Source organism: Durio zibethinus, chromosome 9, assembly GCF_047325235.1.
Source record: "Durio zibethinus cultivar Kanyao isolate XHJ-2024 chromosome 9, ASM4732523v1, whole genome shotgun sequence".
In the NCBI taxonomy this organism is placed as follows: domain Eukaryota; kingdom Viridiplantae; phylum Streptophyta; class Magnoliopsida; order Malvales; family Malvaceae; genus Durio; species Durio zibethinus.
Genome location: NC_143170.1, coordinates 22539715 through 22557006, shown reverse-complemented (window position 1 = coordinate 22557006; position 17292 = coordinate 22539715).

The following is a 17292-nucleotide window of genomic DNA, read 5'->3' as shown; positions in this document are numbered from 1 at the left end:
CAGGAACTTCATGATAAATGTGCCCCAACATAAACACTAAAATGCTCTTTTTTCCAAAAGAAATTTTTTTTTCAATTTTTCTTATCGCTCATTCCCAATTAAAATAATTTTTTGATTTCTTCCCAAAATGATCTTAACTTACCTTTCTTTTATTTTTTCACCAATTTTCATCTAATTTCTTCACCAATTTCTACTTTTTTTTTCTTTTCAAACAAACTTTCTTGACTTTCCTTTCAATTTTCAATAGGCTTTCGTTTTTATTTTTATTTTCAACATATAATATGCAGCATGCATTTTGGACTCTTTTGCAAGCCCAAGAAGATAAAACACGATGTTTCTCATAAATTTTTTAAAATTTTTTTAATTCTTCAATGAGAACATTTTTCTTTCTTGAATCCAAAGCAATTTGAAGGTTTTCACAATTCGATAATTTTCTTTTACACCCAAACATGGTTTTCTTATTTTTTACAAAAATGTGTGATTGATCATTCAAAAATTTTTACAATGATCAACAAAATTGCCTCGTATAATTAAAGTTCTATGGTCATAAACAATGAAATGTCCAAACAAATGTGATGTTACAGTCTCTTGAAAATTGGTGTTCCCTATTAGAAATGAAAGAGGTGACAATGGATTTAATGGTTCGGTATGTCAAGGTTTCAGTTTATTCAAAAAAGGTTCATCACTTGAAAGGAACAAAAGAGATGTATACTTTTTCATTTAAACTCACAAATGAAACATAAATTTTTCAAAAAGCATGAATTCATTGAAAACTAAAATGTTTGACACTTTTTTTCTAGTCTCCGAATGTGTCATCTTGATAGACGTTAAGGTTAAGGATACATATGAAAATCTCATATGAAGTAAGCTGCTCTTGAATGCCACCTAAACGATGTGATATTTAAGAAATTATATATCATTAAGTTTTCTTTCGTATAATTCCTTAACTTAAATAATAACAATAAGATAAGACAAAGAAAAAATTAAAAAAAAAGATTTCAAATATAAATAGTCGAACATAAACTTTGCCTAGAGATTGGAGAGTTTGAGTGGTCTTTTAATATTTAAGGACCTGATCCCAAAATTGCATTTCATTAACTTACATTACATTTGTTTGTATATATTTATCTCTAGATTATTAGTAGCGTTCCTCTCACATTTTTATGTCTTTTAATTGTTACTATTTGTTCATTAATTATAGCATCATCCTTTTCTACATAAGTATCTTTTTTATGAAAAATTTATTAAAAATGGATTTGAAAATAAAACTAAAATAATATTATAAGAGAAATAATTCTTGGTACTCTGTCTAGATGTTGAAAAGTCACCAACAATCATCATCTACAAAGAATGTTATTTTCATTTTCAAGGAATATCATGATGAATCTTAGACGAAAGGAGTTAACTTTAAAGTTTTACTTAGATGTTGGAGAATTTTAAGGTAATTTTTTAACCGAAAGGTTTTCTCAATATTCCTAAACAAAGAATTTTAATAAAATTGATTTTCATTTTGAAAGTGAAGGGAATTATTGTTAAATTTCAAATCGAAACCATTTTATCCAACATCGAAGATAACGCATGATTAATTGGTACCAATTTTTATGGGCATTGTGGGGGTGTTAATCTTTCCCACTGTAACTGACTCTTGAATCCAATTCTATTTGCATAGACCAAAATCATCTTTTTGATAAACTTTAATTTCATTTTATTATTTCATTAAAAAGATAAACTTTTGGTGGCCAATCATACCTAACAAAAAAGATTGATGGTGACTCCTTTTATTTTTTTATTATTAAAATTTTTCATCTAGTGGCTCCAAAACCGTTATGATGGCTTGGTAAGTCCACTGCTCATATTTTTTAGAGTTAGGTCAAAAATTAATCATGTGTTATCTCAAGTTTTGGATTTAACAGTTTAAGTGATATTTAATTTTAATTCTTTTGAAAAATAATACATATTAGTTACATCCATACTTTGATTTTGTCATTTATTTATTTACTTATATTGTTTTAATTGTTATATTTCCCCCCACACTTTGCATATGCACTTGTATGTATGAGCTCTATACTCAGGTTCCATCCCTATTATGAGAAAGTAAATTAGCTATGCTATCGTAAAGTGATAACTTTCGCATTTGCACTCCTACTCAAGTTGAGTCCTTTACGTTTATAGCTTGTAAAGGATGAGAATCGAGGTGTCTTACTAGTCTATAATGAAAGATGATGTGAGGAATAATTTGAAAACCTTTAAACGTATAAATCCTAACCCAACATATTGTGAGCCATTAGGAGCCAACCTTAGGTAGAGCCATGCTGAATATTTTTATAGAAATTATCCAAATTAGGACACATAAGGAACACTCTCATACAACTTGTATTTTGGGGGTAATAATAACACAAAAGAAACTAAAATTTTGAAAAAGAAAAAGAAGCAAAATGCTTCCAATAAAATTTTCTTTTGACATATTGTTTGGTTTGTCTAATGTTTGTTTGATAATTGCATCTTTAAAAAAATTATTTTTGTTCAACAGAAAAAAGAAAAACCACAAAAAAGCAAAAAAAAAAATTTTTTAAAAAGGAATTTTTCTTAATTTCTTTGTTAGCCAAATAAAAAGTAAAATTGTAAGAAAGAAAAAATATTAAAAAAAAAGAGTTTACCCCTTTTGTTTCAACCCAAATTTTCTTTTGAGTGAATTTAGAATCAAGTTGTTATGTATTTTTATTGTCGCCACATTTTGAATAAAAAGGAAGTTTTGGAATTGATCAAATAGTCTAGTGGGTTTTGTAAAAAAAATATATGGTAAAAAATTCAATAAAATATTTAAAAAAAAAAAGAATAGGTTTCTTAAATTCTTTATTTGTTGGCCAAGTAAAAAACTAAAATATATAAAAAAATTCAAATCTTAGTCATTCTTTGTGATTTTTTTGTGTTCTTGAATTTTCTCTCTTTTTAGAAAATGAAAAAAAGTTATTAGTTTGAGTGTTCTTCATTTGATGCATTTTACATACATTTTTATCATGTCTTTGAAGTTGGGAATAATAAGATAGCATAGGCATTCTATCTCATACACATTTTGATAAGATAATACAGTCATTCCATCTCATTCACATTTTGATAAGATAGTACATGCACCCCATATGCATATCTCAATATATGGTACATGCATTCTTTCTCATAGACGTCTTAATAGATAGTACATGCACTTTATCTTATACATATTTAAATGGTAGTGTCAATTGCATTAGATTTACATAACACATCATTGAATTTCATGTGAACATATCTCATGCATATAATATGTTAGTGCATTTTATATGATGTATGTTTCATCAATCACAGGCATAGAACTCTTTACTCATGTAGCATGTCGTTATATTTCATGCATACATTCATAAATGATATGATTCTAAACTTGCATTATATGCACATTGCATTTCATGCAAACACATCATGAAATAGAACATTGCATTTCATGCATACACACTCACATGGTTTGTATTGTACATATACTGCATTTCATATAAATGTATTTCATCACTCATTTCATGTGCATATATTCAAAAATGGTATAATTACCATCACATTACATTGTAGATACACTTTATTTCATGTAAATATGTTTTGTTATTTTGAGTATGTGGATAAATAATATGATTCTCATCAAACTTGAATGGTATATATATTGCATTTTAGAAAAGCATGCATCACCTTTGTTACACATATTTGCAAATTCATCATGAAAATATCATTTCATTCATTCATTTATTTAACTATTCTCTAATGACATCCCATCATTTGATGAATAAATAGTGTTCCACATGGGTAAAAAAAAAAGTTTTGTAAGGGAAAATCATGATCATGGAAATTTGATAGAGCTTAAGTCATCTTCCAGTCAGCATACTTCTTTTTTGTCTAAGTTTTGGCAAGAACTTTGAAAAATTGAATATTGGAAAAGATTGAGCACATCGAACTTAATGGGTCTAAGATAAAAACAATATTGTGGACTTGAAAGTGTAATCATTGCTCACAAATGATCTTTGGTCTCTCTAGTGTTATACGTAATTTTGTTTTCAAAATTCTTGAAGGTGGAATGTTGTTTCTTCAAAAAGGGATAATTTTAATTTTTGAACTTTGTAAATAATAACACATTGACTGGTTAGATTGGATTTGTAAATATTGTTTTATATATAGTTTCTAACTTTTGGTTGAGAACAATTCAAAAAAATTGATTTGTATTTGTTTGAGAATAAAGCCTCATACAAGTAGTTTTCAAGATTTTGAAGGAAAACTAGGATAAAAAGGAAGTAAAAATTTTAAAAAAATGGACCTTTAAAAAAAAGAGAAGAAATCCATAAAAGGTGACTAGAGTCTCGAAATAATTGGTGATTACTATTAGAAATAAACCCATCCAATACCTTCACACCCTCTCTGAACATTCTCATGCTCCAAACCACTTACATGATTTCGCTCATAAGCCATAGCCATTTAAAATGCATGAACTTGAACTCGTAAGTCTTGTCTTCACTTGATCATATTGTGATATAAAAGGGTAATAATCTTTTCTTAGGTAATGAATAATGAGACAATTAATTTAAAATATATATATACATTTTGGATTTCTAGAAAATCAAGCAAACATGACACTTTTTTTTTAGAAACTTAGAGGTTAATAATTTGATGTGTCAAGACTATGCTATAGCCTCAAGTGTGCCAAATGCAAAATCACCCATATTTTATTAAACTTTTTTGAACACATAAAGTCTTAATTCTCAACTTACCTTATTTCATGTTTTAGGCCAAATCGCCCTTAAGATAACTTGATAAGTGCCACAACCCTTTCTTTTGTTGGATGATATGAACCATTTGAGACCCATAGTGAGTTTATCAACATGATTGTCATTTGAAGTGGCACATTGAATGAGACAGTTTTATGAATTGTGTGTTTGGCAAAGTGGATTGATGTGTGAGTTATTAGGGCATAGAAAAAAAAAGGAAAGAAAAAGCAAAAAAATGATTGTGGCATCATGTACTTTAGAAGTTTGAATAATTACAAACAAGGACTTGAAAAATCCAAAATCCAAAAAAAACCCAAAAATTTGTAAAAGAAACCAAAATAAACCAAAACAAAAACAAAACAAAAAAAAAGTAAAAAAAACCAAAAAATCCTAAGAAAAAATTAAAAAAAAAACCTTTATTCGGATTCATTTTCCTAAAAGGAATCATTTTTCAATTTAAGTGATTGTGTTTAAGATGAAAAAAGACCATTTTTCATCATCTTTTCACAAACATGAAAATTATCCACTTACTTCCCCTTTGAATCTAATGAATTTTTTTTAAATGAAACTTGACTAAGGATCACCCTCAAATTAAAGGGCAAAGTAGGGACATATTTAATAATCATATGTGCTGAGGTCCTATTCAAGTACAAGGAAACAACCCTATATATTTGTAACTTGGATTGTAAATGCATGATGAAACAAACCATTTTAGATGAAACTTGGATTGTTAAGTGCATGATGAAATAATCAAGAAAAAAAAATGAAAGAAGAATGTGGCTTTAGGGCGAAAACTCCAAAACGAACAGTCAAAAGCAAGTTTGAAAACCATAAAGCCAATCCTATGCATATGAAGTAAGAGAAATCAATATGAAGCCACCCAGATTTTTGAAAGATCCAAGAAGGTTAATGCTATAGAAGTTTGAAATTGATTAAAGGATTAATTTTCAAAATTTGTAGGCTTAGGTCAAGGTTTTTATGGTTTGAATGATTTTTGAGTGATAATTTGAGGTTGCGGGTCAAATTTGGAGTTTGGATTAAATTTAGGATTATAGGGTTTTAAGATTTTAGGGTTTTAGCATTTCGAGGTTTTATGATTTTAGGGTTTTGGTTTTTTCATATTGTTATGAATCTCTCTAAAAATTTCCAATATCTAGGTGGACTTTTGAAGCAAATTTGGTTTTCATATTTCTCCTTTTTGTTTTAAAGTTCTATATTAATCAACATGAAACAAACAAATTATGCAAATGCAAACTAAAAATTGAAACCAATTTAATCCATGCTATGCATATTTAATCATATACTATTTTCTTTCAATTCCTTCCCAAAATAAAAAAATAAAAACAAAAGCAACTTTGTTTATTATTTTTTGGTTTGTAAAGAACAATTTTTTAATGTTAATTTTTAAAATTTTTTAAAATTTTAATTTTTTAACATTTAGGCGGAATTAAATTCTTTAAAATACGATTTGAATTCCCTCCAAAAAGTAGGCAAGGTTTCTAAATTTGGTTTTCACTTAAAAATATCATTTTAATTTTTTAATTTCCAAAAATGTTCTTTTTAAAGAAAATTATTTTTAAATCATAAAAATATTATCTTTCACCTTTCGTTTTCAAATTACATTTTTATTTTATTAATCATCCACAAATAATTTAACTTTCAAAAATATATCTATGTGCATTTTATTTATTATTATGATTATTATTTTTTATAATTTTTAAAGCAACATTAACAAACCTAAAAAAGAATTAAGGATATAATAAAATAAATAACCAAAAGGAGAAGAAAATATACCCAAATAGAGCTCTAACATTAAAGCCCAAAGTTTACATTCTATTAAGCCCTAGGAACAAAATTGCTTGGTTGAAAAAAGCCCCCTAGTTGCTAGCCGAAAATTGCTATTATAACCACCACACCTTGTTGTCAGCCACCATTGGCTGACATCATTTGGCTCTCAAATTTCGTCGAGAGCTTCCTTTCTTCGTACTCTTCTTAATCCAACCTTCATTTTTTCCATAATGGCCTAGCTCTGCTTAGATTTGAAAATCTAAAATGACACTTCAAACATTTAGATCTCATTCCTCCACCATTTGATATCCTTGTACTTTTAGTACGTTGTTTTACTGCTCTCTTTCCTCGTTTCCATTGGTTTAGATCAACCAAAAAGCCTTTTCTGCCACGAGCCATTATTACCACTGTTGGCTCCACAGCTTCAGTTGAATCTGACTACCTTTTATTTCTCTTTTTTTTTTTTAGGGACAATCGAATCTAACCTTTGTTATTTTTTCTTGGCTAGGTCAATGCTTGGCACTGGGTTCCTCACAACATTAAGGACTATGGTTTTTTGTTTTTTTTATTTATTTTTTGTGATCTTTAGAACAGAGGATAAAAAAGAATTTTTTTTTTGTTCCACGGATGGTCGAATAGTGAGGTTTGGGGTGCTATTAGTGGGTTTTGGCTTTTTTTTTTTTTTTTTTGGTAATGGGTTAGGCCACTCATGATGGTGGTCTAAGGTTGGTGTAGGTAGAAGATGGACTATGAAGTGGGGTTTTGAGTATGATGGAGATTGGTGAGAAATTGGTGGATGTCGGTACTGGAGACATGAGGCAACGTTTGTCAGGGCAAAGCTATGATGGCATGCGAGGGCTAGTGTGAGTAGGGGCTTAATGCTAAAGGATATTTTAGTGGAGCTTGACTTTGAGGTGGTAATGGCTTGGGCATGTGCAAAGGTCAATCAAGTAGCGATCAGGTTGGTATTGTAACTACTGTTGGTGTGGACAAAGGTTAGGTACGTGCGGGGATTGGTGCTAGTGCTGGTGCTGTGAATTGTGAGCTAGTTGTAATGAATTATGGGTGATGCTGGTTAATTTTTTTTTTTTTTGGATCATTTGGCTATTAATGGGATTTGGGATTTTTGCTAGGAATTTTTTTATAGCCAAATGGTTTTTGGGAAAAAAAATTGTTGGTTTCTTCCTTTCTTCCCAATACCAAAATGAAACTCCCTTTTTTTTGTTTGTAAATGGCCCTTTTATGTTTTTTACAGTAGTAGTTGCTGCATTTTAGGGTTTTGCAATGCTACATTTAGGGGGAAGGAAAAGTAAGGAATTTTGTTCAAATCATGTTGAAAGTAAATGGAAACAGGAGAAGGTAAAAACAATCCATAGTTGAGGATGGAAATGTGTGGTGCCGGTCTTAGTTTGAAGAGAAAGTGAAGGTGAAAAGCCTAGCCACGAAAATCCCTTTTTTTGTTTTTTTTTTTGTAAATTTTCTTTTCTTTTTTTTTTTATTTTTCGTGTAATTTTTCAATTAATAATTTGGGCCTTAAAATTAAAATTTAGACTTCAAATTTCCTCCAAGCCCATATAGAGGCCCAATATTGACATCAAGTGGGCTTTGATTAAAGTAAAATGACCAAAAATGATTCCTTCAAAATAAAATTCGAATGAGCCCAATTAGGTAAATTCAATTAAGAAAGTTTAAATTTGTCCCACATTGAAATATTCAAATCAAGCATAAGAAACTTAAGTCGATCTAAACAAAATTGGGCATCTATAAGAATAGATTGATTCCTTCCAAGCTGTCAACTAAATTTTCTCTTTGAAAAAAGTTAGGAGATTGATCCCTTCATAGACGGAATTGATCCTTTCAAGCTTGGCAGTTTTCAAGGGGTATTTTGTTTTTGAGGGAATCAATCCTCTCATAAAAGGTTCAATCACATCTCCAATTTCCTTAAAATCTTTTATTTTTTAAATTAAAAAAAGGTTGTATTGTTTGACTTTTATTTTTAATTTTTAATTTTTTTTAAATTAAAAATCTTTCATTTTTTGAAAAAATATTTTGAATTTTCAAATTAATTTTCAAGTCCGAGAATAAATATTTGTAAAGTAAATTTTTTGGATTCTCTTTTAGCTTAATATTGAAAACATTTCTTTAATTTTCATTTTTTTTTTCGAAATTTGATTCCATAAAGAAAATATTAGAGTTCAATACATTTCTCTTTTCAAGAACCAAAGCTCTAGTCAAATAAATCATATGGAAAATTTTTTTTACTTGAAATCAATAATGGTAAAATTGTATTTGTCCAAGAAAAATAAATTTTGTTTGAATATCAATTTGGACTTACATTTTCAAGTAAAGTATATAGCAAAATTTATTTTCTCAAAATTAAAAATGCCAAAATTATATCATGTTCAAAAAATGAAAATTTCTTTAAATATCAATTGAACTTGCATTTTCAAGTAGAACACAACTAAAAAAGACTTTTATATAAGCTCAAATAAATCATCTTTAAAATACTATTTTTTTTGTTTGAGAAATGTATAAATATCTTAAGCAAATTTAATTCAAAAAGCAAAATTATTTTTTCATTTCAATGTAATGATCAATTTAGGCTAACAAGATTCAAAATTAGCCAGTATGTCTAGTCAATTTTGGTGTGATAAAAAAATTAGTTCAACATTTTCTTTTGGCACACCAAATGGGACTCAAGTTGAAAATGCCATTAAAAATCATAGGTAAAAAATCAAGAAGTATTTAAGGTAGAATGTCAACAAAACAAGTTTCTGACAACATCTTTTTCTAGAGGTGTAGCAATAGCAACTCAACCAACAAGTCTTGTAGTCATAAGAAGATAGATAAAATTGCCTAGTCTTTTAAGGAACACATAAAGGTCAAGGCAAAATTTCTCAACAAAAACGTTGATAATTGCAAGAATGAGATGGCTATTAGACCGATAATTTATGTCATCATATCATATTTTGTATCAGACACGATTTTAAACATGACATGAATATTTAAATGACACAAATGACAAAAATACGAACACGATACATTAATTATGCATGTTACACGTAATACGATATGATTAACATGTTTTAATTCGTTTTAGAAATGAGTAATATGACACGATATGATTAACACGATTATACATAATTAATATGATCAAACACAATTAACACTAGAATATCTAATTAATAATTCAAAATTAAATCAAAATAATAATATAATAAAATACTAAAACAAGATTATATGTGTGTTATAAATATGTCATTTATAAATGTTAACACGATACATGATTAAAACATGATTAATTAATTAGTTGTCTTAAATGTATAACACGGATAAGGCACAAAACATGACATGTGTAACATTGTATCTTAAACATGTCAACTCAATTAAAACAAGAAACACAATTATAAAAAACACATACACAATTTATTACGTGTTATTGTCATATTGTGTTATCTTGTTGTATTTAAAATTGCTACGCTACCACTAAAGATATTTTTAGGATTCCATAGATAGATTGTCAACAAACCACGTTGTGGGATAGCATCAACTTTAGGCAAATGAAAATGAGCTAGAAATTAGAACTATCACCTTTGACCCAAGCAAGGCTAGAGCCATACCTACCTTCGAAGGCAAGGGAAGCACAATAAATTTTATATCACATCATTCCATGCATCATAAAAACCTTTAACTTAAAACTAGGATCTTTAGGGAGCTTAAGATTTACATCAGACTACTCTTCTTCTTAGGATTCCTTTTTTCATCCAAGATAATATCTTTGGGCATATAATAAATTTGAAGTTTCAATAATTTCTCATCAACTAATCTACCAATATCCCTAATGATTTGCAAAGAAAGCTTATAAGGCAATCGAATTTATAGTAAGCCATTGTACCAATTAGAGGAATAAGGTTGGAATAAACCTTTTCATATATAGGCCAATGGATTTATAATAGATTAGTTATAAAGTATCAATAAATTGATCTTCGACTTTATGTATTTGCATAATTCAAAATTGCTTAATTAAAAAGAAAGTAATTGTGTTTGCATAATTCAAAAGAAAACCAATACGAGTTTGGATAACCCAAACTGTATGTTTTGTAATAACCTTAACCTTAATTCCCAAATAACTAATCAAAAATATTTCCCATATAAAAACTCATATATATATATATATATATATATATCCATCGTCACAATTTAAAAGCTACTTTGATATGAATTATTGTTTACTACCATTATTGTCTCATTATCTCTTTATAATTATTAAGACATATATCTTGCTTGTGGTGGGTATGCATTTATTTTGTGTCAAAATAGGCAAAGCCTTTTTCTAATATTTGTGTTTACGAGAAAATTTTCTCACAAAAGTGAATTATGATATGAAATTTAAGTCTCCCAATTTTATCAAAAGTTAGGCCTTGTGTGGATGTGAATATGGATATGAGTTACTTGAATTTCATCTCATTTATCTTTTTGTTGGACTTATAAATTTCTTTTGTAATTGTGTATGTACAAAATTCTTTCCATTTATAAAGAAAAAAATTGTAAATAGTCCACTATTTTGAGAATTAATCATGAAATCAACATAAAAGCAATAAAAATTTTAAATTTTAATTCTCAAAAAGATAAATCACACATTGATTTTGTTTGGGGTAACCCTGGCACTAACTAGAAGATAAAGAGACTTCCCTTGAAACCCTAAAATCAGCAAAAATAAAAACACCAAGAAACTTTAGTTGACATTGTTGTAAACCTTTAGTTGTCCAAATGTTAAACCTCTACTGATAGTTCACACAAACAAGTAATGAGAAAATCTACTTAAGAGATGAATTGGTATTTGGTCAAATGCTAGTGCTAGCTACAAACTGATTGTCTCTTGCAATTGTATCATGTATGTCATACATGTAATAAAAGGGGAAGTCAAAGTATCCTTATATGGAGGGATATTCGACCACTCCTAGTCCAACTAGATTATGTGTCTTTTTAATTTATCCTTTGATCATTGATTTGATTCAATTAAGTCCTTCAAGTTCCTAATTCATTTTAATTAAATTCAACTTAATAATTCCATTTTAATTTCTCTTTCTACATTTTATTATGTTTGATCTATTAAATTCTTTAACATGTTGGTAATAAATATGAATATTGTAATTTTTCTTTAATTAGGATTAGATGAATCAAAATCTTTTCAATTCATCATTAACCCTCTAATCAATCAAATCATATTTGTAGATCATGATTGTTATTTAGCAATGTTTCATGACAATCCAATTTTTAAGAAAGGTTAATGAAGTTTGACCAACCTATTAGTGCATAGTTTGTTAGTATGATTTTTATCATTTCCTCACTTAATATCTCTTAGAAATAGAGTATGGATTAGTGTTAACTCAAATAATCTAACTAATGGTTGGTTTTAAATTTAAACTATCAACTCTTCGAATGAATTTTAAAATTATTTGAAATTTTCATTTTACTTTAATTAAAGATTTCTTGAAATAATACTTACCAAGATCAATGAGATATTCTCTTAGTCACTAGGTAATAAACCATTTCTCAATTACTCATAATATATTTTCATATGATTCATGTTATACACAAAATATCCTATGACGACATCCATGCTTAAGATCATAAAATGATAACATCAAAATATAACATTTCATCATACAATATCCATGGCAATCTCAAATAAGAAGATCACTTATATAACTTTTATATGAGAATGTTGCCATAGATAGTAAGTGATTTATCAAATGGCATTCACATGTCAGGTAATGTTTAGCAAAATTATTCTTGAAACAAGCATCTATAAATTAGTTCAAATTTATCCAAATTTCAACTTATGAAATCTATTGCTTACTTCATAAATAAGAGTATCACTTGTGTGTATACACAAATTTTGAGTAAAAAATAAGACTAGAAAAATTGAAGATAAATAATAATTTTATTTATCAAATATAGAAATTACAATCTTTGAAAACTTATAAATAAAAAAGATTCTCTAATTCTATTCTTCACAAAAAAAAATCCATTTCAAGGGTCTATAAGACTTTTTCTTTAACAAACAGAATTGAACTCCTTTTAGGTGGAACAAGATTCTTTACGAAAAATTCACTTCAATGGTTTGGAAAACTTGATCTTGTACAAATAAGATTGATCTCCTTCTTTTAGGTGAACAAGATTTTTACAAAAAAAAATCCACTTTAAAGGTCTTGATGACATGATTTTGAACAAACAAAATTGATGTCTTTTCTTTAGATAGAATAAGATCGAAAAGTAATTTCATGACAATTCTTATAACACAAATACTGCGTTTTGTGAGTTCTTCAAAAAAACAATTTTCAATTTTTTAGAACTTGATTTTTGAAACTTTGGAAAGGCTTTGAATCTAAAATCTTTTTTTTCTTTTCAAAATTGTGAATTGTTTTCTTCAACAAAATTCGCTTCAAGGCTCTTAATGACTTGTTTTTGAATTAAATAAATTTGAATCCAAAATTTAGGATTTCTTTGAGTTCTTGAAATTTGGTCCCAAAATTTAAGAACTCTAGAAAATCTTGAAATTTGGTCCTAAGTTAGGGATTTTTAGAATTTGATCTAAATTTAAGAATTTTTCAAATTTGGTCTCAATTTAGAGATTCTTGGATCTTCAAACTTAGACTTCCAAATCTTTCTTCTTGGATTTGTTTGTTGAAACTCTAAAATCTTTATTTTTCAAATTTTCCTTCTTGAACTTGTGGGGGCTTTAAAGACTTCAATTCTTTAGATATTTTCTTTCTCTAATTGTCTTGTTGAATTTGTTTGTTCTTTGTATCTTCAAATCTCTTATATTGAATTTGTAAGAACTCTGGAGACATTAATTTTTCAAATCTTCTCTTTTCCATTTGTCTTCTTGAATTTGCTTATTAGAAGCATGAAGACTTCATTGTTTAGATTTTTTATGTTAGACTTATGGGAATTTGGAGACTTTGATTATTCATATGTTCTCTTTTGCACTTATCTTTATTTCCTTCCCCAAAAATTGTGTTCTCTTTTCCATTATTTTTGGAAACTTGTGGGAGCTTTGAAATTTTTTATTCTTCAAATATTTTCTTTCCCCATTTGTCTTCAAGTGGTTTTTCCCAAAAAAATTGTGTCAAATGGCCTAGAGGAAATTTGTATTTTTAATGATAGGTGATGATAGGTAAGAGAGTTCTAAAATAACTTAAACTTTTTTATTTCATCTTTAAATTCTTTTAATTTAATTAGAGATAAAGAAAATGACTCATGGATAAAATTTGATTGGATGACCCTTGTAATCTTGAGAATTTGAGTGGCTAGAATTTGATTTTATCTCTAAATTATTTTAATTTATCTAGAGATAAAATGGAAGATTTATAAGAGAATTCTAATTAATTGAATTATGAGTCCTTGAATTTTGATTAGTCAAACCACATTTTTCATCTTCATTTACCAAAAGACTTTAATAAATCTTCAATTAATTTATTTATTAACACAAAAAATTTAATTGATCACTAAATAAAATTTTAAAAAAATCAAAAGGCAAGTGCCACATTGATTGCTAATATATATATATATATATATATATATATTTCTATAATGTGTTAATCTCAATAATTTTGTCAATGTTTTATCTTGATATAGTATTGACAGAAAACTTTTAATAATTCAGTTTGAACTTGATTGAATTTTAATTCTTAAATTCAAACTCGACTTGAGATAAACATCAAGATACTTGAGCTCAATTCCATGCTTGACTTCAAGCTCGATTATTTGTGTTCGAGCTCAAGCTCATTTTAATATATATAAAGGTAAAATAGTAATTTTTAATTAAAATAAAAAATATACATTAAAATATACAAGTTTGATTAGGCTCTCAAACTATTTAAATCAAACATTAGAATGCCCGAACTTGACTCATTCGATAAGTCGAGCTACTAGTGCTTGAGCTTGGCTCGACTATGACCAAGTCAAATTGGAGTTTTATCTAAGCCGAACCCAAATAGCTTATGAGTATTGGTGTATCATTTACATCTTTAGGCACCATTGCCTCATCACACAAGGTCCAAACATTTGTTTTCAAAATTTTAATGACAATAAAAAATAAAAATAAATTAATTACATATTTATACTCAAATTATAGTGAAATTATTTGTTTTGTACTTAAAAATAAATAAATTCACAATTAAATGCTCAACCTTCATTTCGTTAGGTAGATTGCACATTTTTCTAATTTTATTAACCAAATGGATGACATAATAAAAATCAATCAATAAAAATTTAAACTCCTATCTCATAATTTGTCACATCACTCATTTATAACAATATAAAAAGGAGTCTCCAATTAACACTTCATGCACCGTTCATAGAATTTTTCAATTTTGTGCCATTGTCCTCTTTTGAATTACATGGTCCACTGTTAATTAATTGTTATCATTTACTTGACATGTTTCCAAGGAGGATGAGAAGGAATTTTCATCAATTACAAAGGCTATTAGGTCTAAACAAAAAAAGAAAAAGAAAAAAGGAATGAGGAAAAAAGAATGAGAAGAAATAGGGTTAGGAGTGAAAGAGAGTAAAAGTGGAAAAAGGAGGGTGGAAGCAAGATGATGGTGGTGCATGTCTGAGAAAGCATCGGTAGAAAAAAGAGATAAATAGAGAGGAAAAAATAAAAAATGAGAAAATGAGAGGGAAAATGACATTGATCTAGTTTCTTAATGCCGTTCCATTATGACTATTGCATCAAGTTGTCTGTAGCCATCGTTGCATCATTACAAGAGTTTGATCCTCTCATTTGTCGGTTAAGCAACCTTTGTCAAACGCAAACAAAAAAAAAAAGAAAGGAAAAAATAGAAAAAGGGAGAAAATAATAATAATAAAAAAAGCTTAAGAGAAAAAAGGAAAGAATAAAAATAACGCATATTTTTTATTTTATTTTGTAAATTCAAAAGTACAAATTAATACCATATATATTATATGTTTAAATTATACTAACTTCTATGTAGAAAATATTTTGAAAAATGAATAAAATGAACAGAGGTAAAAAATAAATTAAATTTATAAGATAATACATCAATGTCATAATAAACATTTTCACCATATCACATATTTGTTCCAAAAATATTATTTTTATATTATTTGTATATGACTAATTATTCAATTTCTTTATCCATTAGTTTTTTTTTCCTATTTCTCTCATTGTTTTCTTTATTTTCTCTTTGTTTTTCATCTTTTCTTTTTCTTTTAATTTAATAATGATGTTATATTGTTAATCTTTAATTAATTTTATCAACGTAGTTTTTTCTTTTCCCTTTCTTCCTATTTATATAATTAGGGATAAATACATATTTGGCCATTGTACTATATATTTTATGTCAGTTTAATATTCAAAGAAATAAAATTATCAATTTGCTACTTTAACTTCCAATCCATCAATCACTTACCTCAAACTAATATCGTTAGTCAACTTATTAACATGACATTAATATTTAATAAAACGCTGACACATGTCAAAAAGTTTAATCAACGTCACATCAACTATCACGTCAATATTAAAAAAAAGTTCAAAATTTTTAAATAAATCTAAAATATTTTTAAAATTATAAAAAATTAAAATTTGAAATATTTTTAAAATCATAAAAATTTTTAAAATAAGAAAATATAAACAAATTCAAAAAATATAAAACTTTAACCAAAATAAACATTTTTTAAAATTTAAAAAAATCACAAAAACTTTAAGAAAATGAGAACTAAAAAAAATCTTATATTTTTTTTAAGAAAAATCTAAATTTCTTTTTTAAAAAAATTCTAAAATGTTAAAAAATTTCAGAAAAAATTGAAATATTTTTAAATATTTAGAAAAAATTAAAAAAATTATGAAAATTTTATAAAATATAAAAAATAAAAAAATCTAAACTTTTTAATTTTTAATTTTTAATAAAAAAAATCCCAAAAATCTAAAAAATTGTGAAAAATTAAAAAATATATAAAAAAATTAAATATAAAATGACTCCTAAATTATACACTTTCTGTTAGGAATGTAAGCAAACAAAGCTTTCAATAAACCATTCGTGAACATGGTCAATTTTTATTTCATTTATATTCGTTTACTAAGCTTAACAAACAATCTTGAACATCATTTATATGTTCATTTATTAAACAAACCAAACACGAACAGCTGTTTGCTCATTCATTTATGTTCATGAACAAGCTCGTTTATGGTTCTTTTAAAACTCATTCGTTTATTGTTCATTTGCTGTTTTATCCTTTACCCTAATCCTATTTTAAATTTCGTTTATATTTGTTTATGTTTGTTTATATTCATTTAGATTTTGTTTGTTTAAATTTGTTTGGGTATGATTTGTTTATTGTGCATGAATATGTTCATTTATATATGTTCATAAACATATTCGTGAACATGTTCGTTTAATGTTCACGAACGAGCTCATTTAATTTAATTGAACGAACAAAAACTAAACCTAAATAACCTATTATTTAAATGAATAAACATGAATGAGCAGAGCAATTTTCTTAACGAACATGAACCGAATACGAACTCCATTAAAAATAAACAAACAAACATAAACATATGTTCGTTCATTCATATTCAGTTCATTTACATTCCTACTTTTTGTTAGTTTAGCATCTAAAAAAATAAAATTATCAATTTGATATTCAAACTTTCATTTTGTCATCACTTTGGTGCTTTAAACTAATATACTATTAATCC